At 42.0% G+C, this 27,967-nt stretch overlaps 1 long non-coding RNA gene across 1 annotated transcript in view; it reads left to right on the top strand.

Moving 5' to 3' along the window:
* Positions 1 to 27,967, top strand: part of LOC119618580 (uncharacterized) — a 54,779-nt gene that overhangs the window by 25,896 nt on the left and 916 nt on the right. The window contains exon 2 of the long non-coding RNA XR_005234966.2: positions 17,444 to 17,530. This is a non-coding gene — a long non-coding RNA (uncharacterized lncRNA). The remainder of the gene's footprint in view (positions 1 to 17,443; positions 17,531 to 27,967) is intronic.

The raw sequence follows: 27,967 nt of genomic DNA on the forward strand, positions 1-27,967 counted from the left end.
GTTAAGTGAAGACATCAAACTGTAAAACTAAACATATGCTAAAATTCCAGGCCGGGCACGGTGGCTCAAGCCTGTAATCCCAGCACTTTGGGAGGTGGAGTCGGGTGGATCACGAGGTCAGGAGTTCGAGACCATCCTGGCTAACACGGTGAAACCCTGTCTCTACTAAAAAAATACAAAAAGCTAGCCGGGCGAGGTGGCTGGCGCCTGTAGTCCTAGCTACTCGGGAGGCTGAGGCAGGAGAATGGCGTGAACCCGGGAGGCGGAGCTTGCAGTGAGCTGAGATCCGGCCACCGCACTCCAGCCCGGGCAACAGGCGAGACTCCGTCTCAAAAAAAAAAAAAAAAAAAAAAAAAAAATTCCAGTTTTTGAAATGAATTATCTATATAGAGAGACATACTGAAAAAAGACTGGTAGGTCTTACATCAGAATACGAACAGGTCTGGATGAAGAAATATAAGTGCTTTTTAGTTTCTCCTTTTTTTTTTTTTATATTTTCCAAGTTTTCTGTAATGAGTACTAACTAATTTTGTAATCAGCAAAAATAAACAGTATAGGTAATAAAAATAATTTAAAAATTTTCTGTTGTGTGATTGCATAAAGTTCATATCCTAGGCAGTAAACATTTCCCATGCATACACACACACACATATACATATATACACGTATATACGTGTATATATACACATATGTGCGTGCGTATGTGTGTGTATACATATATATATATATTCTATATTTTTTTGAGACAGGGTTGCACTCTGTCACCCGGGCTGGAGTGCAGTGGTGCAATCATAGCTCACTGCAGCCTCAACTATCTCAGCTGAAGCAATTCTCTCACCTCGCCCTCTGAGTAGCTGAGACTACAGGCATGCATCACCTTCCCTGGCTAATTGTCCCTTCCTTCCTTCCTTCCTTCCTTCCTTCCTTCCTTCCTCCCTCCCTCCCTCCCTCCCTCCCTCCCTTCCTTCCTTCCTTCCAAGGCGGAGTCTCGCTCTGTCACCCAGGCTGGAGTGCAGTGGCCGGATCTCAGCTCACTGCAAGCTCCGCCTCCCGGGTTCCTACCATTCTCCTGCCTCAGCCTCCCGAGTAGCTGGGACTACAGGCGCCGCCACCACGCGCGGCTAGTTTTTTGTATTTTTTAGTAGAAACGGGGTTTCACCGGGTTAGCCAGGATGGTCTCGATCTCCTGACCTCGTGATCTGCCCGTCTCGGCCTCCCAAAGTGCTGGGATTACAGGCTTGAGCCACCCTGCCTGGCCTAATTGTTTTTTCTTTTTGTTCTTTTGGTTGAGATGGTGTCTCACTATGTTGCCCAGGCTGGTCTTGAATTCCTGGCCTCAAGTGATTCTCCTGCCTCGGCCTCCCAAAGTGCAGAGATTATAGTGGTGACTCTTTTTATCGTCTCTGTCTGAAAAGATTAAGAAATGTTATACTAATCTTTACAGATGAACATGTTATATTTGCCTCTCTGTGGTGAAATCCAGGCTCTTGAGAAGCATTCAACACATAATTTAAGGATTAATTAAGAATAACTGCTAATAGGCTAGGCACAGTGGCTCACGCCTATAATCCCAGCACTTTGGGAGGCCGAGGCAGGCAGATCACCTGAGGTCAGGAGTTCGAGACCAGCCTGGCCAACGTGATGAAACGCCATCTCTACCAAAAATACAAAAATTAGCCAAGTGTGGTGGCACATGCCTTTAGTCCCAGCTACCTAGGAGGCTGAGACAGGAGAATTGCTTGAACCCAGGACACAGAGACTGCAGTGAGCTAAGATCACACCACTGCACTCCATGCTGGGCAACAGAATAAGACTCTATCTCAAAAAAAGAGAGAGAGAGAGAGAGAGAGAGAAGGAAGGAAGGGAGGGAGGGAGGGAGGGAGGAAGGAAGGACCGCATAACCACTGAACTAACAATGAAATACCCTTGACAAACAATGGAGACACATATTCCCCCAGAACACCAACTAGATAAATGTATTAAATTCCTAGTGACTCAAATTACTGTGATAATATCTCAGCACTGTTTGAAAGGGTCCACTGAATTCCAATTATATAGATATTAAGCTTTTATTCACCTGCCTAATGGGATTATCTGTCACCAGGGATCACACGATATTTTTTTTCTCTCTTTTTCTGCAAAAGATGTTGCCAGTGCCTGCCTGTATGGGTGGAGATGGAAAATCACCCCGACCAGATCATTGTGCCTTTTTTGCACTGAGAAAGCTTGAGTGATGCCCAGGAGAAAGGTGAAAAGAGGCATTTTGTTTAAAGGCAGCTCCTGAGCTGAGACGTTGAGAGCATTTACATTAGGAGTCCATGGTCTTCTGGGAAGGGAGAGATGAATACTTCTTTCTTGCTCCCCAAGCTTGTTCCCCAAGATTTGCTTTCTGGTAGATTTGTAGATCTGGACCAGGTGATCCCAACCAAGGCCCAGATGCCAATAATGCAGCACAGTACCCAAAATAAGATGTGGGAGCCAAGAGCTGGCTCTGACCTCTAAATCAGAGCCCTGAGGAGCTCTGTAGAGCTGGAGGAGTTGGCCCTGCAGTCTCTACTACACCAGCCACCCTGGGTCCCCTGCTTCTTTTTGTTTATTTATTTAGAGACGGAGTCTGGCTCTGCCGCCCAGGCTGGAGTGCAGTGGCACAATCTCGGCTCACTGCAACCTCTGCCTCCCGGGTTCAAACGATTCTTCTGCCTCAGCCTCCCAAGTAGCTGGGATTACAGGTGTGTGCCACCACACCCAGCTAATTTTTGTATTTTTAGTAGAGACGGGTTTTCACCATGTTGGACAGGCTGGTATCAAACTCCTGACCTCATGATCCACCTGCCTTGGCCTCCCAAAGTGCTGGGATTACAGGTGTGAGCCACCGTGCCCGGCCCCTGCTTCTTGAGTTACTATTATTGTGACTGGAAGGGCTGGACCCTTACAACTCTCACTTAGGATTCTTGCCTCTCAGGGAATGCATGTACTTGAGGATCTACTGTGATTTTAAAGGGCTCTGCACCAGCAACCCTAATGATGGCAATCTCTACTTTGATTCTCTAGATAAAGACTTTGAAGACAGAAGCAATACTTACTTCTCCACAATACTTACGGAGCATTACTCACTTCTGCTCTTAGACCCAGGCCAGTGAGACCACTGCTGTGAATCCCACACTGGAAAGTCCCACACATATTACTGAAACAGCCACCAAATAAATGTATTAAAGAACACATAGGCCAGCCGCGTTGGCTCACGCCCGTAACCCCAGCACTTTAGGAGGCTGAGGCAGGCGGATCACTTGAGGTCAGGAGTTCGAGACCAGCCTGGTCAACATGGTGAAACCCCATCTCTACTAAAAATATAAAAATTAGCCAGGCATGGTGGTCCATGTCTGTAATCCCAGCTACTCAGGAGGCTGAGGTGGGAGAATTGGTTTAACCTGAGAGGCGGAGGTTGCAGTGAGCTGTGACCACACCACTGCACTCTAGCCTGGGCAACAGAGTGAGACTCATCTCAAAAAAGAAAACAAAAAACAAGACCAAAACACATGGACAATTTTGTCATTCTAATGACCAAGCAGACGCAGAATGACCTGTCACCCTAAATGATCACTCCCGAGGCTAACATCATTGAGGCCCCAGGGAAATGATGGATTCTCCACATGTCCGGCAGATGTTCTTGAACCCAAAAGCCATCATGACCAAATATGGAGGTTTAAGGATATGCTGCTGCCAATGTCAGACAAATTCACTGCCTTGGAGCACAGAGAGGCTCTGCAGTCCAGGAGTGCCTAGGTAAAAAGAAAGCACAAAGGGTCAAATCTTTGCACTCAGATAGATAGCATGAATGCAGTAGATCTTGCTTAATGGAATCAACATTTTCCTCATTACCATCAGGTAATGAGGACCTTCCATTTTCTGGCTTGTTTTCATGTTCCCGGTTAGGAGTACCTCTGAAGGAACTCAAGAATGACAGAGTGTTTGGAACAGCACTATATAAAGCTGAATAATTCCTCTTACTCATAAATGTTCATATAGTCTGAGCATACTGAAATGGGAGGAGGAGTCTTTATTTTGGCAACTAGATGGACACTGAATGCTAGAATTATGCTGATTTTAGTTTCAAATATTAATATAAAATATACTTAAGTTCAAAAATTGAAATAAAAATTCAGCACTTAAAAATAATGTTGGGCCGGGCACGGTGGCTCATGCCTGTAATCCTAGCACTTTGGGAGGCCGAGGTGGGTGAATCACCTGAGGTTGGGAGTTCGAAACCAGCCTGACCAACATGGAGAAACCCCGTCTCTACTAAAAATACAAAATTAGCCGGGCGTGGTGGCTCATTCCTGTAATCCCAGCTACTCAGGTGGCTGAGGCAGGAGAATCACTTGAACCCGGGTGGCAGGGGTTGCAGTGAGCTGAGATTGTGCCATTGCACTCCAGCCTGGGCAACAAGAAGGAAACTCCATCTCAAATAATAATAATTATTATTATTTAAATTAATTATTATTAATATAATAATTATTATAATATTTTGATTTGAAATATAATTATTATAAATATTATTATTATTATTTTGATTTGAAATTGTGATATTCCTTAATTCTCATTTGTCTCATTTGTAGTTTTCAAAAAATAACATTTTTAAAAAATATAAAAATTGTTCATGTTTTGATTTTTCATGTTCCTTTAATTTCCATTTTTTGATGAAAGTAATAATCAAATTTTGTATACTTTGTACACATTCATCATCAAATTTTGTACATTTTGAATATAATTACATTTTATTATTTATGTATTTATTTTGTTTTTTTGAGACAGGGTCTCACTATATCTCCCAGGCTGCTCTCAAATTCCTGGGCTCAAGCAATCCTCCTGCCTCGCCCTCCCAAAGTGCTAGAATTACCGGCATTAACCACCACACCCAGCCACATTTTATTTTTTAATTCCAATGTTTTTACTGTCTATAGATCGCAAATTATCAGAAAATCGTAAAGGCAGCAATGAAATTTGTGTTTTGTTGCAATGAGGATCAATGAGGATGATAAAAATTAATTGCTATAAATAATAACATTTATAAATTAAACATCTCTGTTTTCGAAACAGCAAACAGAGGATGGTACCCTGTTTTTCTCCCTTTCTCTTCCTCTAGTTTGTTGTATGCATAGGGAAAAAATAGGATAATGAGGAAATAATCTCTTTAATTTCAAACAATATCAGCTTTGCCCTCACCAACCAGAAATTTTAAATTGAATTAATTTTAAGAGCTTGATTTACCAAAAATACTCTTTTAATTCCCCACTTCACTTATTTACATTCCTCTTTCTAAAGTGAATAATACTATAGAAAAGAATGAAAAGGAAGCTTAGTGGGGGCCAATTCAAATAACACCTGTAAGGAGGCATGTATGATATACAAACAACAGGAAGTGGATTATACATAGGTCATCTTTTGGTGCATTACTTTTCTTAGCATTCTTGGAACCCACTGTAATCCACACCTACATAAATCTGTCAACAATACTCCTGGTAGGAATGTAATTTGGGAAGGGTTTATGGAAAATAAGCAAGGTATATTCAGAGCATTGTAAATAATAAGGGTAACAATTGGGTAGCTAATTTATAATGAGTTCTTTCGTATTGTCACTACTGTTTTATTTAAATTATTTCATTTAATCCTTTTTTTTTTCTTTTTGAGACAGAGTCTCGCTCTGTTGCCCAGGCTGGAGTGCAGTGGTACAAACTCGGCTCACTGCAAACTCCACCTCCTGGGTTCATGCCATTCTCCTGCCTCAGCCTCCGAGTAGCAGGGATTACAGGTGTGCTCCGCCATACCCAACTAATTTTTGTATTTTTAGTAGAGACGGGGTTTCACCACGTTGGCCAGGCCAGTCTTGAACTCCTGACCTTGTGATCTGCCTGCCTCGGTGTCCCAAAGTGCTGGGATTACCGGCATGAACCCCTGAGCCTGGCATTATTTCATTTAATTCTTACTCTAGGGAAAGGTATTATTATTTTCTCCACTTTAGAGAAAACCAAAGCCAAAGATACTAAGTATTTTGTATCGAGTTTCACAGCTAGTAAATGGAGGTGAGGTGCAAACCCAAACAATCTTACTGTGAAACTTTCACTTTTGAGGATTAAATTAGGCCCTAGGGTCTGGCCTTGCTTCCGATGCTGCCTCTGACATTTATTAATTGTGTGACTTCAGGAAATGATACTTTCTCAGCCTAGATTTTCTCATTTGTAAAATGACAGTAGCATCTTAGGTTTACGTGATCATTAAAAGAGATAATGTAGGTAAAGTTCTTTGTAAAATATCTGGTACTAGAGTAAGTGCTCAATAAATGTTTCTTATAACTATATTATTATTTTAAACTGCTTTTTATACTACTTTAAACATATTCATGCTCATTGATCTAGTAAATCAACATTTTGGAATCTATTCTGAGGAAATAATCAAACTTGGATATGCAGACAAATTTATGTACAAGGATGTTCTCTGAATTTCTATAAAAATGAGATTTTAGAAAAAAATTAACTATGTAGCAAGGGGGAAATAATTAAATACATGACTCCATATGATGGACTGTTAGCTAACATGAGTCCATGCAAGGTGGCCCATGCCTGTAATTCCAGCACTTTGGGAGGCCGAGATGGGAGGATCACTTGAGCCTAGGAGTTTGAGACCAGCCTGGGTGATATAGCGTGACCCTATCGCTACAAAAAATTTAAAAATTAGCCAGGTGTGGTGGTGCTTATCTGTAGTCCCAGCTACTAGGGAGGCTGAGGCAGGAGGATCCCTTGAGCCCAGGAGTTCAAGGCTGTAGTGAGCCATGATTGTGCCACTATACTCCAGCCTTGGCCGCAGAATGAGACCCTCTCTCAAAAAAAATAAATAAATAATAACTTCTCTACAAATGGATTCATAATATACATTCTATTTCTAAATAAAATTATAATTTAAATTTACGATATGGCCAGGTGTGTAGGTTCACACCTGTAATCCCAGCACTTTGGGAGGCTGAAGTGGGCGGATCACCTGAGGTTGGGAGTTCAAGATCAGCCTGGCCAACATGGAGAAACCCTGTCTCTACTAAAAATACAAACTTAGCCAGGCATGTCAGCATGCGCCTATAGTCCCAGCTACTCAGGAGGCTGAGGCAGGAGAATCACTTGAACCTGGGAGGCAGAGGTTGTGGTGAGCTGAGATCATGCCATTGCACTCCAGCCTGGGCAACAAGAATGAAACTCTGTATCAAAAAAAAAAAAAAAAAAATTTACAATAGAAAAGAAACAAGTGAAATGGAAGAAATTCATTTGAATTTGAAATTCAAAATCAGAGCATATTTTCTCAAGTCAATGGTAGGTGAAGTAGGAAAAAAAAATCAGAGCATATTTCTTTACCAAAAGAGATACTATTTCCTAAAAGATTTATCTTAACAATGAATTTGTGGAACATATAGAAGAATTGGAGTCAGTGTGTTTATTTAATAAAATCTTTGCAGTTTACCTGTTAATTAACAGTCTTCTAGAAAAAGATCGAAGACCTTAACATTCCTGTAATTCCTCTTAACTTTGTTATTCACATTATTATTATTTGTATATTGTATAATTTTTAACTTTTATTTTCTACTCTATTGATACAAACTAGAAATTTTAATAAATTTCCATAGGAACTTAGTGTCATTTCTCCAATTTAAAAGTCAATGCTCACTGCCAGTTTTTTTAACTATAATTTCTGTTTCTGAGTGCTTCACTTTGATTAATCTCTTAATCAGTTGGTCTTCCTTAACAAGTAATTCTTTTTTTTTTTCCTTTTAGACACAGGGTCTTAGTCTGTTGCACACTGGAGTGCGGTACCACAATTATGTCTCATTGCAGGCTTGACTTCCCAGGCTCAAGCAATCCTCCTGCCTTGGCCTCCCAAAGTGCTAGGATTACAGGCAGGAGCCACAATGTCTGCCCTAGTTCTTTTAATGAATCTTGCATTGCCTAACTTTTTTTTTTTTTTTTTTTTTTTTTTTTTTGAGACAGAGTTCTGCTCTTGTCTTCCAGGCTAGAGTACAAATGGTGTGATCTCGGCTCACTGCAACCTCTGCCTTCTGGGTTCAAGTGATACTCCTGCCTCAGCCTCCCGAGTAGCTGGGATTACAGGCACCTGCCACCACTCCCAGCTAATTTTATATTTTTAGTAGAGATGGGGTTTCGCTACACTGGCCAGGCTGGTGTTGAACTCCTGACCTCAGGTGATCCACCTGCCTCGGCCTCCCAAGGTGCTGGGATTACAGGCATGAGCCACCGCGCCTGGCGCCTAACATTTTGTATTTATGAAAATACACACTTCTGCTCTTGAATAACAACTCATCTGAATATGTTATTCCTGGATCACAGTGTATATGTTTAATATTTTGGGGCCACATGCTATTTCCCTTTTAGAGGATTGTTTTAGTTATCCATTGCTGTGAAACAAATTACTGGAAATTTTAGCCTCTTAACACAACAAATCTTTATTATGATATGCGGAGGGTCAGGAATCTGGTAGCAGCTCAGCTTCAAGGTCTGGCTCAGGATCTCTCATGATAACTGCATTCAAGCTGTGGGCGAGGGCTGTAGTCATGTCAAGGGCTGACCAGAACTAGAACATCCACTTCCAAGACGGCTCACTCATGTGGTGGTTGTTGCAAGTTAGTTTCTCGTTGGCTCTTTGTGAAATATTTCAGTTCCTTATCATGTTGACCTTTGCCGAGCTGGCTTACGCCAGGGTGACTGGTCCAGGGGAGAATGAAGTGAACTTGGACAGAGGCTACGTTGTCTTTTTTTTTTTTTTTTTGAGATGGAGTTTCACTCTTGTTGCCCACGCTGGAGGGCAATGGTGCCATCTGGGCTCACCGCAGCTTCTACCTCCCAGGTTCAAGTGATTCTCCTGTCTCAGCCTCCCGAGTAGCTGGGATTATAGGCATGTGCCACCATGCCCTGCTAATTTTTTGTATTTTTTTAGTACAGACAGGGTTTCTCCATGTTGATCAGGTCTCGAACTCCTGACCCCAGGTGATCCGCCCGCTTCGGCCTCCCAAAGTGCTGGGATTACAGGCATGAGCCACTGCACTTGGCCTACAGTGTCTTTTATAACATAGTCCTGGGTGTGACATACCATCACTTCCACGGGATCCTATTGGTCACACAGACCAACCCTGTTAAAATGAGGAAGATCACTACACGAGGATATAAACACCAGGGGGCAGGAATCATTGAAGGTCATTTTAGACTTTGGCTACCATTGCCCTTGTTTCCTTCTAGCATTGAGGATAGCCACGGAGAAGTCACATTAGGCCAAAGTTTTCTCCCTTTGGTGGCAGTTTATCTATAAAATCTAGATGCTGAGAAAAAAAATCTTTATTCTTGAACCTCATTAGCTTGTCTGTGAGTTGAATGTTCGAAATCAAATTTTCTTCGAGGTGATATTTTGTTCTGCAGATTCAGTTTTTGGCTCATTTCAGGGGTATTTCTTGAATCGTATCTTTGAATAAAATTTTCTTTACATTTGTTGAGTTTCCTTCAAGAACATCAGTTATACTTAGATTATTTTCATATCGAATTCCTTTAATCTTTATCTTTTTCATTATGCTTTCATTATTATTATCTTCTTATTTACCATCAATTGAAAAGTTTTGTACTAATATTGTTTTGGTCCTCTTTTTTTTTTTTCTTTAGGACTGTAATATTTTACTTGTTTTCGGAATACCATTATGTTATTTGATCATTTTATCTGAGAGATTTTCTCAGCTCATGTTTTTGTTAAGCTACCTTATAGTATAAAACAATCGTTAAAATACTTTCTTCTATTCTATAATACAGGGCCCTACATATCTCCCAGTATTATTTGGTTAAACTAAAGGGAAAAAATATATAAACAATATTAAATAGCACTTTATAACTTTCAATTCTCATAAGTCTGAGGCACTTGGAAAAGAAGTGCTTTTTTTCCTCTGCCCTTGTGAACATGACAGGGTAATGGATGATACTTAAATAACCAAGTAACTCCGTAGCCCCTCCAGTTCTGACATGTAAGTAGGAATTCAGAAAAGACAACCTGGGTACAAGTTTAGTGAAAGAAAATTTTCATTAATGTCTAATACCTTTTTTACCTTTACATTCTTCTTACAACACATTTTTGTAGATTATTCAAATTTTTTCATTGGTATTTTGCTGTACTAAATATTGTTTAAAATAAGTAAAACCAACAGGAGGTTTTGGGATATCATTTTAATTCCTAAATATTAGACATGTAGTTGATTTTTACTTTGTCCATTTTATGTCCATGTGCAATTTTAAATATATATAGTATATATTTCTTTTTTTTCCTTTTTTGTTTTTGAGACGGAGTCTCGCTCTGTCGCCGGGGCTGCAGTGCAGTGGCCAGATCTCAGCTCACTGCAAGCTCCGCCTCCCGGGTTTACGCCATTCTCCTGCCTCAGCCTCCCAAGTAGCTGGGACTACAGGCGCCCACCACCATGCCCGGCTAGTTTTTTGTATTTTTTAGTAGAGACGGGGTTTCACCGTGTTAGCCAGGATAGTCTCGATCTCCTGACCTCGTGATCTGCCCGTCTCGGCCTCCCAAAGTGCTGGGATTAGAGGCTTGAGCCACCGCGCCCAGCCTAGTATATATTTCCATAATTGTTTTAGGCATATAAACAGATATGTATACATATTTTAAAACACTCACACATACACATATCTTGGAGCATATTAGAGATACTTTCGAACACCTGCTTTTTTCACTTATTGATATTGAAAAATTTTCATATCAGAACATATTTGTTCAATTGTTTTAAAAAGTATCAGGATTTAGTTACCCTGTTCTCTGCAGACATTTGTTTCCATTTATGCATATATGCTGTATGGCTGCAACACTTATCTTTGTTCATATATCTATGTGTGCAGACATGAAAGCAGGTCTATAGGACAAAGTCTTAGAAGGAATTCATGAAATTCTTAATGTACGTTAGATGTGATTTGTAAGGCACCATTCTCTAAGAGGGACTTTACCTGTGTCCTTTGAAAGTGGGTGTATTAGTCTGTTTCCATCACTATAAAGGAATGCCTGAGACTGGGTAATTTATAAAGGCAAGAGGTTTATTTTGGCTCATGGTTCTGCAGGCTGTACAGTAAGCATGATGCTGGCATCTGCTTCTGGTAATGGCCTCAGGAAGCTTACAATCATGGTGGAAGCTGAAGAGGGAGTTGGTGTATCACATGGCAAGAGAGAGACAGAAAGAGAGAGAGAGAGCAAGAGAGGAGGAAGTGCCAGACTCCTTTAACCAACCAGCTTCCATGAATGAACAGAATGAGAATTCATTCATTACCATCTGGAGGGCACCAAGCCGTTCCTGAGGGATCTACCCCTGTGACCAAAATGTCTCCCGCCAGGCCCCACCTCTAGGGATCACACTTCAACAGGAGACTTGGAGGAGACACACACCAAACCATATTAGTGAGCAACTCACATTTTCGTGGCGTTTATCATATTTGGGGCCCTTCTTAACAACACCTGGAAGTCTCTGAAAATTGTGGGTTTTTTTCTATCTTTTTATATGATATTGTTAAATTGGTCATTCAAAAAGACACAAAAAATTACTACTGTACTGCAATTCTGTAATTAATAAACTAGGTACAATTTATTATACCTCCTGGATTTTGGTGGCATCCCACTCGGTTTACCCCAGGAATGAGCCACATATGGACCTGTGCAGAAGATGGTTTTTTTGGTTGTTCGTTTGTTTGTTTTGAGATGAAGTCTCTCGCTGTCGCCCAGGCTGGAATGCAGTTGCACGATCTCAGCTCACTGCAACCTCTGCCTCCCAGGTTCAAGCGATTCTCTTGCCTCAGCCTCCTGAGTAGCTGGGATTACAGGTGCCTGCCACCATGGCTGGCTAATTTTTGTATTTTTAGTAGAGACGAGGTTTCACCATGTTGGTCAAGCTGGTGTTGAACTCCTGACCTCGTGATCTGCCCGCCTCAGCCTCCCACAGTGCTCGGATTACAGGTGTGAGCCATGGCGCCCGGTCAGAAGATATTTTTTTAGCACAGCACAGGTTCCACCATTCATGTTATTCAGGAGCAGTCTAGATCCTAAAGTGAGGGGCTGCAATTAAAGACTGAGTAAAAATTGGCAGAGCAATGTGCTGCATGGAACACTGCTGAGAGTGGGATCTTCTGCTTGCTTCTTACAGATAGTAGCAATGTTAGTACTTTGCTTAGCTTATAAGAAGCATTCAGTCAATGTTAACTAAGCATTTTATGTGCATTATATCATCTGTCATTACCACAATCCTATGAGGTAGGGCTGTGAAAATCCCGTTTGATAAATACACAAACCTTTGTCGCTGCTAATATACCTAGTGAATGGCAAAGTTGGAATTTGAACCCTGGCCGTCTGACTTCATAGATCGGACAAAGGACATGTTTTCGTCTACATCAGACATTGGCCCCAAAATGGCACACCTCTGCACGTTCAACAGCAGTGGCAGCATTTTCAGCAAACACTGGCATCACAGCTGCTGCTTTGCAGACTGGAAGTGATCTGAGTCATATCTAATAACAAGAACTAGACCCAGTTGCTCATGAAAAATAGTCTCTAGTCCCTCCTAGAACAATTCTGGAAGGCTATGGGAAAACCGGAGTTCCCAGAGGATAGAAGGAGCAGATCTGGGGTTATACACATTTGTGGCTGCGTTTGCCCATAGTTTTGCCCAAGGCCTGGCTTTCCCTAAGGGTACATATGTACACAAGTACAGCTGCTGATGCATGTGAAAACCAAGACACGTAGACCATACGTGACTACAAGGGTGTTGACTCTCAACACTTTCTCAGTCGGGTATTGGAAAAACTCATAGCTGAAATAAGATAAACAGCTCTGTACTTGTTCTCTTTATTGTCCTGGCTCTGATTCACCTGCTGATCCTTTGAAACTCTCATACCAGTTTATATCCCAGGCTGAGCCATACAGCTTCAAACCAGGTTGGGAATTTCCTGATATGAGGTTAAATATAGAAACTGTGTAGAATTCTCAGGTTCTGTGTACAGCTGTTCAAGGTTCAGTGAAACACTCACTACATCATGCCTAATTATCTATATATATCTGCATCTATTTGTTACAGTTCACTCTGTGTGCTTGGCAGGATTCCTCTTTTGCACTCAGCAAAAGGTCTTTTCCTTTTCACTGATAGAGAATTTTTAGTTTCGATTTTTTTGATGTCTTGCTTTTGAAAGAATGTTCCAGGGCTGAGTGCTTTATGAGGGCTCTTTCCTACTATGTAAAAGCAGTTTACTTCAAAGTTATTTGGGGAATTATTCAATGTCAGTACCTTACGTCTATACCAGCTCTATTATTTATAATTATTACATAGCCTGACGCAAGAAACATATTTGCATGCCAACAGAAAATTATTAGCAATGAGGATTTGGAGTTTGATTGGTTTAGGTTCTAATCCAAAACCCTGTTCTTCCGAACCTTGGACAAACTGGCTTCTCTAATACTCAATTTTCTTTACTTTAAACTTACGTTTAAATGACAAACTGCAACAACTCCAAAAAGATCCCCCCCCTTTCTTTTATGTGTTGGAAATACTTACAAAGAGACTGTTCTATATTTTATTTATGTATTAAGATCTTTTCTTGGCTGGGCGCAGGGGCTCATGCACGCCTGTAATCCCAGCACTTTGGGAGGCCAAGGCGGATGGATCACCTGAGGTCAGGAGTTCGAGACTAGCCTAGTCAAAATGGAGAAACCCCGTCTCTACTGAAAGTACAAAAATTAGCCAGGTGTGGTGGCACATGCCTGTAATCCCAGCTACTCGGGAGGCTGAGGCAGGAGAATAGCTTGAACCCGGGATGCGCCAGAGGTTGCAGTGAGCCAATATTGTGCCACTGCACTCCAGCCTGGGTGACAGAGCTGAGATTCCATCTCAAAAACTCTCCTCTTTGGGGAAAGTAGTGTTGGGAAATAAAATTTTCGAGGCTGTTAGAAAACTTTAGCTTCCCTGAAATTTACAAATCTTTGTGTTCTTTGAGTACTGGTTGCTTCTGACAAAAGTTTTAAAATTTAAATTTACTCGGAGATGTTATTATCAGGTAATTTTCAGTCTGGCAATGATTTTCTCAAAGCATAGACTTCTTGAATATTTTGGCATTTAAAAAAATACATGAGAATATGAGGTGGTTTTCGTTTGTTTGTTTTGTTTTGTTTTGTTTTTTGATGATGCCTTGCTCTGTCACCCAGGATGGAGTGCCATGGCACAATCTCAGCTCACTGCAACCTCCTCCTCCCAGGTTCAAGCGATTTTCCTGCCTCAACCTCCTGAGTAGCTGGGATTATAAGCACCCACCACCATGTCTGGCTAATTTTTGTATTTTTAGTAGAGATGGGCTTTCACCATGTCAGCCGGGCTGGTCTTGAACTCCTAACCTCAGGTGATCTGCCTGCCTCGGCCTCCAAAGGTGCTGGGATTACAGGTGTGAGCCACTGTGCTCAGCCTGAGAAATTTATTTAAAAGACAGAGACGGCCCGGGCGCAGTGGCTCACACCTGTAATCCCAGCACTTTGGGAGGCCGAGAGGAGTGGATCACCTGAGGACGGAGTTTGAGACCAGCCTGACCGACATGGAGAAACCCCGTCTCTACTAAAAATATAAAATTAGCCAGGTGTGGTGGCGCCTGCCTGTAATCCCAGTTACTCGGGGGGCTGAGGCAGGAGAATCGCTTGGATCCAGGAGGTGGAGGTTGCGGTGAGCCGAGATCATGCCATTGCACTCCAGCCTGGACAACAGGAGCAAAACTCTTGAACCCAAAGAAACAAAACAAAACAAAACAGAGATGGTGATTTAAGAACTAATGGCAGGTTGAGCGTGGTGGCTTACACCTCTAATCCCAACATTTTGGGAGGCAAAGGCAGTAGGAACACTTTAGCTCAGGAGTTTGAGATTAGCCTGGGCAACAAAGTGAAATGTCATCTCTACTAAAAATCAAAAAAATTACCTGGGCGTGGTGGCACGTGCCTGTAGTCTCAGCTACTCAGGAGGCTGAGGCAGCAGGGTCGCTTGAGCCCAGGAGTTAGAGGCTGCAGTGAGCTATGATCATGCCACTGCACTCCAACCTGGACAACAGAGCAAGACCCTATCTAAAAAAAAAAAAGAAAGAAAGAAAAGAAACAAGAAAAAAAGAAAGAAAGCACTAATAGCAGATATATTTTTATTGTGGTAATATATACATAACATAACATTTAGCCTGGGCAGCATAGGAGATCCCATTTCTACAAACAATCACTAAAACAAAGAAACCCAGCCAGGTGTGGTGGTACATGCCTTAGTCCTGGCTACTTGGGAGGCTGAGGTAGGAGGATCACTTGAGCCCAGGAAGTTGAGGCTGCAGTGAGCTATGACTGAACCACTGTACTCTAGCCTGGGTGACAGAATGCAACTTTACCTCTAAAAAAATATATACCACATAAAATCTACCACATACCGTTTTAATGATTTTTAAATCTGTGGTTCAGTGGCAAGTGGCATTAAGTACATTCACATTGTTATGCAGCCATCACCACCACCTATCCTCAGAACTTATTTTGTCTTCTCAAACTGAAATTCCACACCCGTTAAACAATAATTCCTCTTGCCTCCCTTCCCCCAGCCCCTGGCAACTATTTGATTTTCTAATGGCAGATAATTTTAAAGACAAAGCAAACGATGGTGTTTCCATAGCTGGTGGCAAGACTTGTATTTCTGCCCCAGGTCTGTGTCATTTCTAAACTATCCCACTGAAATATTAATTCAGTTTCTTCACAAGGATATTGCAGAGGAATGCCCAGTTTGACCGGATCACCTGGGACCAGCCAGTGCTGGGCAGCCCCCAGTCCCTTGGTAGGTACTGTCAGGGGCTGGGCCAGCTGGCTGCAACCCCACCAACTCCTGCTGCTTTTGAGAAATCAGTCCTGGACAGGTGCAGTGCCTCACACCTATAATCCCAATGGCTTGAGGCCAAGAGTTCAATACCAGCCTGGGCAACATAGAAAGACCCCATTTCTACAGAAAATTTAAAAATAAGCCAGGCAGGTTAGGCATGGTGGCTCACACCTGTAATCGCCACACTTTGGCAGGCCAAGGTGGGAGGATCATTTGAGACCATCCTGGGCAACATGGTGAAACACAATCTCTACAAAAAATACAAAAATTAGCTGGGGCATGGTGGCATGCACCTGTAGTCTCAGCTACTTGGGAGGCTGAGGTGGGAGGATCACTGGAGCCCGGGAGGGCAAGGCTGCAGCGAACTGTGATGGAGCCACTACACTCCAGCCTGGGTGATAGAAAGAAACCCTGCCTAAAACAAAACAAAAAAACTGGCATAGTGGTGTGCACCTGTAGCCCCAGCTACTGGGGAGGCTGAGGTGGGAGGATAGCTTAAGCCTAGGAGTTTGAGGCTGCAGTGAGCTATAATCATTGCCTGAAGGGTACAGTGAGCTACTGTCTCAAGAATAAGTAAATACATACATACATAAATGAAAGAAAAGAAAAAGAAAAAACAGAGAGTCAGTCAGTCTCAGTCTTGGTATCTTGTCAGCCTCCGACTCTTTCAAGCCTTGAATTTCAGGCGAAGGACTCCAGCGGGTTTAATACCCATCTGCCAATGTCGGCTCAGTTTCCATTCCACCAGGAATTTACTATTCAGCAACCCAACCCTGTTTCTTTCAGCCCAAACAATGACCTAGTAAAGGCATACCAGACCTTGGGTGCGTATCTGTAAAATGAAGAGGGTGAATTAAGTAATCTCAAAGATATTTTGCAGCCCTGAAGTTGCTACTCTCTGTTTAAGAAAAACAAATAGTGATCGTAATGTAATAGGCTAGATAAGATTTTTCTGTAAAAATTCCCTCTCTTACTAGCATTTGTCATGTTGTGATGTAAATACAAATGCTGAAAGCATTATGTTTGGTTTGAAAGTTCAACTAATGGTCAGCAAAGGGTTAATTGTAAGTCAACACAGGATTGGGGGTTTGGAAACGTAAGAATTTAGAAGAAAAGATAATCCGTTAGTCAGTACAAAGAATTTCATATCCTGAATATAATCCTGAAAAAATTGAAGATCTAGGGGCCTTTGACAGACTATTGTTTTTCTTTGCATGAAACAGTTTTGACTTTCACTCTAATGCAGCCTTAGTCTGGTTGAAGGCAAGTAGCTTGCTATTTGATAGGGTTATTTGCATTTCAAAGCTAATCAGTATTAAATAATCGGTTGGCAAAAGAAGAGTAAGAAGGTCATTGTGTGTAGTTTATTATTGTGTAAACTTGGGAAAACAAGTTGAGAGTCTGAGAAAGCTCAAATTCTGACAGATAAGAAAGTGTTTTGTGTAAAAGGCTTCTTAATGAGCGAGTTACTCTTCATTTCTCTGACTTCCGCAGAGTCAGGAGGATCACGTGACAGCTAGGCTTTATAAGGAAGTAAAAACAACTGGTGAAGAGAAGAACCATTTATTTTCAATACTGAAGGTAAAATAACTTCTTAAATATTTCGCTTTTATTCCTCTGTAACTTTTGAGAACATTTAATAGTTTTAATTAATATTTAATATTAAATTATACTATTTTATTGGCCAATTCATATCAAACTTGATTATAACTCTAATTCAGTGGTTGTTAACTCTGGCACGTTAGAATCACCAAAAGAAAAGAAAAATATTGATGCTGGTTCCTGCCCCAGAGAGTTGATGTAATTAATTTGGAGTGTGGTCTGGTCATCAGTATTTTCTAATAATTCCCAGGGGATTCTCCTGGGTTGAAAGTTGAGAACTATCCGGGTGCAGTGGCTCATGCCCGTAATCCCAGCACTTTGGGAGGCTGAGACAGGTGGATCACAAGGTCAGGAGTTCGAGACCAGCCTGGCCAAGATGGTGACACCCCATCTCTACAAAAAATACAAAAATGACCCAGGTGTGGTGGTGGTGGACACCTGTAATCCCAGCTACTCGTGAGGCTGAGGCAGGAGAATCTCTTGAACCCAGGAGGCAGAGGTTGCAGTTAGCCAAGATCGTGCCACTGTACTCCAGCCAGGGTGACAGAGCAAGACTGTCTCAAAAAAAAAAAAAAAAAAGAAGAAAGCTGAGAACTATTATCCATTATTATAATTTATATTGTGAACATATCCTCCTCTGCAAAATAAGACCTCAATGACTCTCTCACTGTTTATAGTATGGTCTTCAATTTTACATGCAACTTTATATTGGTTTAAAAAAATAAATAAAAATTAGAGGTGCAGCGACTCCCGCCTATATAATGTCAGCACTTTGAGAGGCCAAGACAGGAAGATTGCTTGAGCCCAGGAGTTTGAGTCCAGCCTGGGCAACATAGTGAGACCCTGTCTCTACAAAAATTAAGAAATTAGCCAGGTATGGTAGCCTGTGCCTGTGGTCCCAGCTACTTGGGAGGCTGACATGGTAGGACTGCCAGAGCCCAGAAAGTTGAGTCTTTAGTGAGTCACTGCACTCCAGCCTGGATAACAGAATGAGGCCAAAAAAGAAAAAATTAGACCACATACCAAAATATATGTGTGTGTATATATATATGCATATATGTGTGTGTATATATGTGTACATATATATACACATATTATTATACACATATGTATTCAAATTGTTTAGATGTGTTATTTTTACCAATATGTTATCTGTATTACAAAACAGAAAAAAAGACATTTATAAAACTATGAATAATTAATAAATAATTTCTTCCGATACTCCTTATCATCCTTTTAGCCACTTCACTTTGGAAACAACTGTTCAATAGGATAAAGAATACATTCCAGCTTGGGCACGGTGGCTCATGCCTGTAATCCCAGCACTTTGGGAAGCCAAGGTGGGTGGATCACCTGAGGTCCTGAGTTTGAGACCAGCCTGGCCAACATGGTGAAACCCCATCTCTACTAAAATACAAAAATTAGCTAAACCTGGTGGTGCATGCCTGTAATCCCAGCTACTCGGGAGGCTGAGGCATGAGAATCACTTGGGCCTGGGATGTGGAAGTTGCAGTGAGCCAAGATCGCGCCACTGGCACTCCAGCCTGAGCAATAGAGCTAGACTCTGTCTCAAAAAATAAAATAAATAAATAAATAAATAAATTCCATATCATGGAGTTCAAAATTTTCTCTAGACAAAATTTCATCTCCTTTTATTGTTTTTTATTGTTTTTTATTTTTTTGTTGCTTTTTTTTTTTTTTTTTTTTTGGAGACAGAGTCTCACTTTATTACCCAGGCTGGAGTGCAGTGGTGTGATCTCGGCTTACTGCAACCTCTGCCTCCCAGGTTCAATCAGTTCTCTGCTTCAGCCTCCCAAGTAGCTGGAATCACAGGCATCCGCCACCATACCCGGCTAATTTTTGTATTTTTAGAAGAGATGGGTTTCATCATCTTGGCCAGGCTGGTCTTGAACTCCTGACCTCGTGATCCACCTGCTTCGGCCTCCCAAAGTGCTGGAATTAAAGGCATGAGGCACTGCATCCAGCCCGTTGCTGATGTTTTTAAATCATCATATATTTTACTATCTTATGTCCACTTTCTCAGGGACTCTGAGATAAGAACTTGCAGGTAGAAAGTTTATCCAGCAGTGAAGGACATAGGATTGGGCAAAAGTAATGCATTTCCAACAAAGCCCTTAGCCCGTCTCACAAAGAGATAGGAGCTAGGCTGATCCTTGAGGTGAGGGGGTGAGGCTCCATATTCCCACCCCTCACCCAGACATTCAGTAGTTATTCGATGTGGGCTGCCCCTGGGTAAGGTGGTTCTCTTTCATCCTGGAGAGCCATTATCACCAACAGTCATTGGGGAAACGAATACCTCATTCTGAAGAGGGGCTCTGGGATGCTCACCATGCATCCTTGTATTCCACTGCCTTCCTTGCATTCAAGGGCTTAGCACAGGCTGTTTCTCACTCTGGAATATTTTACCCTAAAATTTCACAGGCTGGGCTTCTGGTCTGGAAAAGCTCTCTCAAAGGATGGATAGAATTTAGATAGACGGTAAACTCGATTAGCAGTGAGCTGATCTGTTATACTTTTCTATCTTTCACACTGCTTAATACATACTAGGTCCTCAGTTCTAAAAATATGTGTTTATATTATTATATATTAATTACATATATATGAGTAATTTCAATCAACATGCTAAGCAAGGCCAGGTGCGGTGGCTCACGCCTGTAATCACAACACTTTGGGAGCCCAAGGTGGGCGGATCACCTGAGGTCAGGAGTTCAAGACCAGCCTGGCCAACATGGTGAAACCCCAGCTCTACTAAAAATACAAAAATTAGCTGGGCGTGGTGGCAGGCACCTGTAATCCCAGCTACTTGGGAGGCTGAGACACGAGAATCACTTGAGGCAGACGTTGCAATGAGCCGAGACTGTACCACTGCACTACAGCCTGGGCAACAGAGCGAGACTCTGTCTCAAAAAAAACCCGAAACCAAAACAAACAAACAAAAAAAACCATGCTGAGTGTATAAATCGAATAGCTAGAGAAGACTGGACAAAGATTTCAGGCTGGTAGCAGAGCTGGAGGGATACAGAGGTGGCAGAACTCAAGACATGCTGGGGGTCGGAGAGAAAGTCCATTGGATTTGGTGGGAGATGAGTGCGCTTTTACAGGAACAAAGTGGCCAAGAGGATTAGCAACAGAAGGTGGGTCTGGAGATTCTTGTAGACTTTAAATAATATATTTTAGGTTGTTCGTTGTATGAAATGAAGAACACATAAGATCTTGCTAAGGAAACGCACTTCTAAGCATTGTTACTTCCAATCCCAGGACTTACATGGTTAAGTCTGAATTCCTCAACCAGACTTCCATTCTTAAATGTTTCAAGTCTCTCTTCATCCCTTAATCTTGTTGTTTTCCCGTTCCTCTGACATCCCCACGTGGTCACTACACACCCTAGCAAATCCCCCAGTTGGAATTAATCTTCCCATATTCTCAAGGTACTCTGTTTCCCCCATGGCTATAGACCCTGTCAGTTTGCCAGTTGACTGAGTTCATTGAGTAGATGTCATCGCAGGCACCAGACTGCGTGCATACAGAGAGCGTGAGCAGTGTCTTACTCATCTTTGTCCACGCTCCTTCCAGCACTCAGTAGAGAGTGGTATTCGGGGAAGGTCATTTGAAATAGTGATTTCTTATTATAAAGCAGTGAAAAGGCTGAATGTTGTTTCCTCTTATAAACTGACATTAATACACATTGCAAGTAGGCCAACATAAAAAAACTGCTTAATGGATGGTAAAAGGCACAGTTATATAAATTCCTCTGCTTGAAGAATTATTTCTACCTGAATCACAAGGTGTTTTCCATCTAACAAAACGAGTTGTGTTAAGTCTTCGAAATGTTTGACAGGGGTGAAAAAAATTATGAGAAAGGTCAGTCACTACTAGGAAAAAAACTTTTCCTACTGAGAAGGGAACCTGTCACAACTAGATTTTATGACCTTCCTGGCTTGGTTCTATTAAAGAAACACAAATTTTCTCTTGTCATAGTTTGATTTTTTTTTTTTTTCTTTGAGAAGGAGTCTCGCTCTGTCGCCCAGGCTGGAGTGCAGTGGTGCGATCTCAGCTCACTGCAAGCTCCACCTCCCAGGTTCACACCATTCTCCTGCCTCAGCCTCCCAAGTAGCTGGGACCATAGACCCCTGTCACCACGCCGGGCTAATATTTTGTATTTTTAGTAGAGATGGGGTTTCACCATGTTACCCAGGATGGTCTCGATCTCCTGACCTCATGATCCACCCACCTTGGCCTCCCAAAGTGCTGGGAATACAGACGTGAGCCACCGTGCCCGGCCAGTTTGATTTTTTTTTTTTTTAAAGTGAAGGAATGGTCAGGATAATTATACATGGCATTTTGTGGATTACAAAGATCATATTGTCAGCTGTGTTGGGTGCAGGACTGGACTTTATCCCTTTAGTTGATAAGCATTATCAACATTTACAAGACAGAAACCTTATATAGAAAGTCAGTATTTGTATTGCCTAGTTCTGTACCGTGCTTACATTTGATTACTAAGTATGCTTTCATATCAGGAGCAGAGAGTCTCTGGACATGGAGGAAGCCACTAGACAAGGCCAATAAAACATAAACCTGGGCTATTTTTAATGAATAACCAATAGGTATGAATGAGTAACAAATGAACAGTAATCTGGCTGGGTGCGGTGAGTCATGTTTGTAATTCCAGCACTTTGGGAGGCTGAGACTGGCAGATCACCAGAGGTCAGGAGTTCAAGACCAGCCTGGCCAACATGGTGAAACCCTGTCTCTACTAAAAATACAAAAAAATTAGCTGGGCATGGTGGCGTGTGCCTGCAGTCCCAGCTACTTGGGAGGCTGAGGCAGGAGAATTGATTGAACCTGGGAGGCGGAGGTTGCAGTGAGCCGAGGTCATGCCACTGTACTCCAGCCTGGGGAACAGAGTGAGACTCCATCTCAAAACAAACGAACATACAAACAAACAAATAAACATACAGTAATGTACTTGAAAGTGGAAAAATATTTCTTAATCCCCCCTGGAGGGCTTTGGATAGGTGACTATGTCATACATACCCTTCTATGTCCCTCAGTAAATATACCCCGGAAGGGAATGCCCCCTCTAGAGGTCAACACCAGAGACTATACGGAGAATGGTGCCCTTACGAGCTGGAGAACATGGAATGCCTAGAAGGCATTCAATAATAATTTCTTTTTTCTTTTTGTGATAGGATCTTGCTCTGTCATTCAGGCTGGAGTGCAGTGACACGATCATGGCTCACTGTAGCCTTGACATTCCAGGCCCAAGTGATCCTCCTACCTCAGCATAAGTTTCTGTCTCTTTTTTTTTTTTTTAATTTGTAGAGACAGAGTCTCCCTGTGTTACGCAGGCTGGTCTCAAACTCTTAGGCTTGAGCCATCTTCCCCCTTGGCCTCCCAAAGTGCTGGGATTACAAGCATGAGTCACCGTGCCCAGCCAATAATGATGTTTTGAATGAAGGAATGAATGAATCAACAGGTCCATCTCTGGAAAGAAAGGCAGAAGAGGTTGACAAAAGCCATTTTTGCAACCAGGACCTTTATTATAACATTAGTCTAAACAGTGGGGCCTATGAATAAGCATGACAATGCTATATTTACCATATCAGACACCCTTGAAAATGTGCGTCTGCAGATGGATCAGCTAAGAAAGAATAATTCTACATACAATCACTTGCAGATATGTTTCCTGATGGAAATACCAGGGACAAAGCTAATGTCAATATCAAGTCCAGAAAATGATTTTTGAATGTTGGTAGTTTCCCTCTTCACATTCTGCTCTCTTCACTCTCCTATCCCTGAAGAACAGATGCTGTCCTTTAGTTTGAGTAAGTAAGAAGTGCCAGTGAGTCATATTAGCTATTTTTAATGCACAGACATGTGAGGGATCTGTTTGATGGAGGACTTGCTTGCCAGCAATTGAGTTTGAGAAAGACCAGGGCTTCAAGCCAGATTCTGGAGTGAGGCAGAAATGGGGACTAGACAGAAAAGATTGTAGGCTTTTCAGACTAGAACTGAGAAAGTGCAGATGCAAAACTAGGGTTTAATTTGAGGAGTCATTTAGAGTAGGTGTTGATTTAGGAAGATCTAAAAGACGTAGAATTAATGGAAAGGTTAATGATGGGCCTCTTGAAGTGAGCGAATGATGACAGATTATGGGATACACTTAGCTCCTAATTATTATGTATTTTAATACCTAGGTGCTATAAAGTGGTAACTAAAAATAAATGTTCATATTTTTTAAATAGTAGATTTCCTCCCTTCCCTAAATTTTTAACCTTGTTTCATGAACACAAACCTAATTGTAAAAGTAAAGGAACCTCACACCAAGCAGCAGACAAAGAGACTGTATTAATTCTTCAGTTCACAAGTAGGGAAGTATTGATTAAGTTTAGAGAATTATTTGTTTGCTTATGTATGGTATTAATTTATATATTTGGTTTCTTGCCTTACAGATAATTTAGGCAGAAATGGCAGCTACCTACCTTAAGACAACAAACGCACAATCTATAACATTCTCCCGCCCAGCAATCTCACATACCTGGAACCCAGATGGGAAACTAGAATAACCCCCCAAACCTTTACCCATATAAATAGGCGTTATAACATTCATGCATTAAGTCAGTCAGTACTTTTCAACCGTAATAAACCACTCAAGTCCTTGCTCATTATTTGTTTACTTTAATTTTAGACATAATGATAATAAGCTTGGTTATCAGGGTTTATTTAGCCCACAGGAGACCACAGGAGCACGTGGCTGCACATTGCCTTGGCATGAACAATTATACAAGGGTTTTCACATCCATCATTAGCTGCTCAAGGCAGACACAGCAATAGCATCAAGACGTGTCAGTTGAGTGCCTGACAGCCCCAAGAAGACAGAATAATTCTAAACAGTAGGCAGATAAACCACAAAAATAGACTAGTCTGTAGCCATGGTTAGGAAGAAAGAGAAAGACATATGTCACTATTCTCAGATGGCATCTCTATCCAGACTCAGAACCCCACGAGCATAAAGAGGTTGTCCAGTCCAAGCTCCTGGTTAGCACACAGTTCACATCAACTGTTCTCTTTTTGGGTGGTCAGACAGTTCTGCTGATGTTTTGGCAAGGAATCTGTGATGATTAATTTTATATGTGATACATTTTCTTTTTTTTTTTTTTTAAACCAGCACTCCTGATTTGGAATGGATTTTTTTTTTTTTTTTGAGACAGGCTTTCACTCAGTAACCCAGGCTGGAGTGCAGTAGCACAATCACAGCTCTCTGTAGCCTCAATCTCCCAGGCTCAAGCAATCCTTCCATCTCAGCCTCCCTAATAGCAGGGACTACAGGTGTGCGCCACCACCCCCTGCTAATTTTTATATCTCTTTGTAGAAATGGGGTTTCTCCGTGTTGTCCAAGCTGGTCTTGACCTCCTGGGCTCAAGCAATCTATCTGTCTCAGCCTCCCAAAATGTTGGGATTGCAGGTGTGAGCTACTGCACTGGGCTAATTTTACTTTCTTTAACTTGGCTGGGTCATGATACCCAGATATGTGATCAAACATTATTCTGAATGTTTCTGTGAGCATGTTTGTGGATGATACTGACATTCAAGCTGGTGGACTTTGAATAAAACAGGTTACTATTCCTTTTTTTATTTGTGAGACAGGCTGATATGGTTTGGCTTTGTGCCCCCACTCAAATCTCATCTCCAACTGTAATCCCACATGTTGAGGGTGGGACCTGGTAGGAGGTGATTGGATCATGGTGGTGGTTTCCCCCATGCTGTTCTTGTGATAGTGAGTTCTCGTGAGATCTGATGGTTTAAAAGTGTGGCACTTCCCCTCATTCTCTGTCTCTCCTGCCACCTTATGAGGAAGGTGCTTGCTTCTCCTTTACCTTCCACCATGATTGTAAGTTTCCTGAGATCTCCCCAGCCATGCAGAACTGTGAGTCAATTAAACCTATTTTCTTTATAAAATATGCAGTCCCAGGTAGTTCTTTCCCCACACCCGCACCCCCCCCACACACACACCCTCTGAGACAGAGTCTTGCTCTGTCGCCCAGGGTGTAGTGCAGTGGTGTGATCTCAGCTCACTGCAACCTCCACCTCTCGGGTTCAAGCAATTCTCTTGCCTCAGCCTCCTGAGTAAGTGGGATTACAGGAGCGTGCCACCACACCCGGCTAATTTTTGTATTTGTATTTGTATTTTCTTTTATTTATTTATTTTTTGAAATGGAGTCTTGCTCTGTGACCCAGGCTGGAGTGGAGTGGTGTGATCTCGGCTCACTGCAAACTCCACCTCCCGGGTTCACGCCATTCTCCTGCCTCAGCCTCTTGAGCAGCTGGGACTACAGGCGCCCGCCACTACACCCAGCTAATTTTTTGTACTTTTAGTAGAGACAGGGTTTCACTGTGTTAGCCAGGATGGTCTCGATCTCCTGACCTTGTGATCTGCCTGCCTTGGCCTCCCAAAGTGCTGGGATTACAGGCATGAGCCACTGCGCCCGGCCCCAGGTAGTTCTTTATAGCAGTGTGAAGATGGACTGATACACAGGGGCTCTTACTCTGTTACCCACGCTGGAGTGCAGTGGCACAATCTCAGCTCACTGCAGCCGCGACCTCCTGGAATCAAGCGATCCTCCCACCTCAGCCTTGTGAGTAGCTGGGACCACAGGCATGCGCCTCCATGCCCAGCTAATTTTTGTATTTTTTGTAGAGATGGGGTTTTGCCATGTTGCCCAGGATGGTCTCGAACTCCTGAGCTCAAGGGATTCACCTGCCTTGGCCTCCCAAAGTACTGGAATTACAGGTGTGAGCCATCACGCCTGGCCCAGATTACTATTCCTAATGTGGGTGAGTCTCATCCAATCAGTTGACGGCTTGAATAGAACGAGCTCCCTGCCACACAAGGGAATCTGTAGCAGATGACTTTGGGACTTGAACTGCAACATCAACTGTTTCCTGGGTCTTCAGCCAGCTGATCTCCCCTGCAGATTTTGGACTTGCCAACCTCCATAATTGTGTAAGCCAATTTCTTTATAAACAAGTTACCTTATGTATACACACATCCTATTGATTCTGTTTCTCTGGAGAACCCTGCCTAATACAAAAATCCCTTTCCAAATTAGGACATGATACATTGCATAGCTCTGGATGTGTCATTAAGTAAAAATTCATACTGAAAAAAATGTTCTTTGTAGCATTATTTATAATAGCAACAAATTGAAATTAGCCTAGATATACATCAATAATGAATTGAATAAATGAATTGTAAAACTACTGTGACTCCATAGAAAGCTATTGAGATACAACTGTATAAAATGGTGGTGGTGATATAAAAACATAACCAAGGTAGATTGTTAGAGGAAAAAATGCAATTTGTAGTGAAGTACACATAATCGGATCCCACTTATGTAGAAATTTATATAGTTGGAAAATAGTATAATAAAAATAGCTAACACTTACTGAGGGCTTCCTATGTGCATTCACTTCATTCATTCAATTCAACAAAGATTTATTGCACACTGTGCTGGGTGACAGGCACTCAGCAGTAAATTAGACCAGTGGTTTTGCCCCCAGAGGACATTTGGCCACGTCTATAAATATTTTTTGTTGTAGGTAGAAGTGGGCAGAAGCCAGAGATGCTGCTACACAACCCACAATGCTCAGGACACCAGCCCCTCTTTCCACTGCTGGAAATTACTCAGTAGTACAGAGGTTGAAAAACCCTAAATCAGGCCAGGCACAGTGGCTCACGCCTGTAATCCCAGCACTTTGGGAGGCTGAGGTGGGCGGATCACAAGGTCAGGAGTTCGAGACCATCCTGGCTAACATGGTGAAACCCCATCTGTACTAAAAATAATAAAAAATAAGTGCGTCCATCTCTTCCTTATATGAACTATTGTGAAGATTAGGGATAAAGTTAGTAAAGAGCCTGGGTCTATCTGAAACACTCTTGTCAAGTGTTAACTATTATTTTTACTGTTTTCACCCATATTCTTGCATATGTTTAGTGTCTTACGGGAAGAGGTTAAAAAGTGAAGGGGTGGGGGCAATAGGGAGCAGGGAGAATATAATAAAGATAATAAATAGAAGATAGGAAAGGACAGTCCAAAAACAAGTGTTGGTTCCAGAACTTGCTTCCTAGTAAAGCAAGGTCCTCAGGCCATCTTTTCTGAACTTTGATTCCACTGTATTTTCAGTTTGTGAACAGTGATTTAAATCAGTCCATTTTAGCTGTCCAACGCATACCATTTGAAAAGATTCACAACCCCAGAGAGAACTCTTAGGAAGGAGGGATTAACATGGCAAACACATGCGCAAACTCCACATGGCTGAGCTGAGACATGCTTGTGGGGAAGTCTCTCTCCTGACTGGGGAGGAAATGCTCTATGGGAGGAAAACTAGAGT

This window comes from Chlorocebus sabaeus, chromosome 2, assembly GCF_047675955.1.
Source record: "Chlorocebus sabaeus isolate Y175 chromosome 2, mChlSab1.0.hap1, whole genome shotgun sequence".
NCBI lineage: Eukaryota > Metazoa > Chordata > Mammalia > Primates > Cercopithecidae > Chlorocebus > Chlorocebus sabaeus.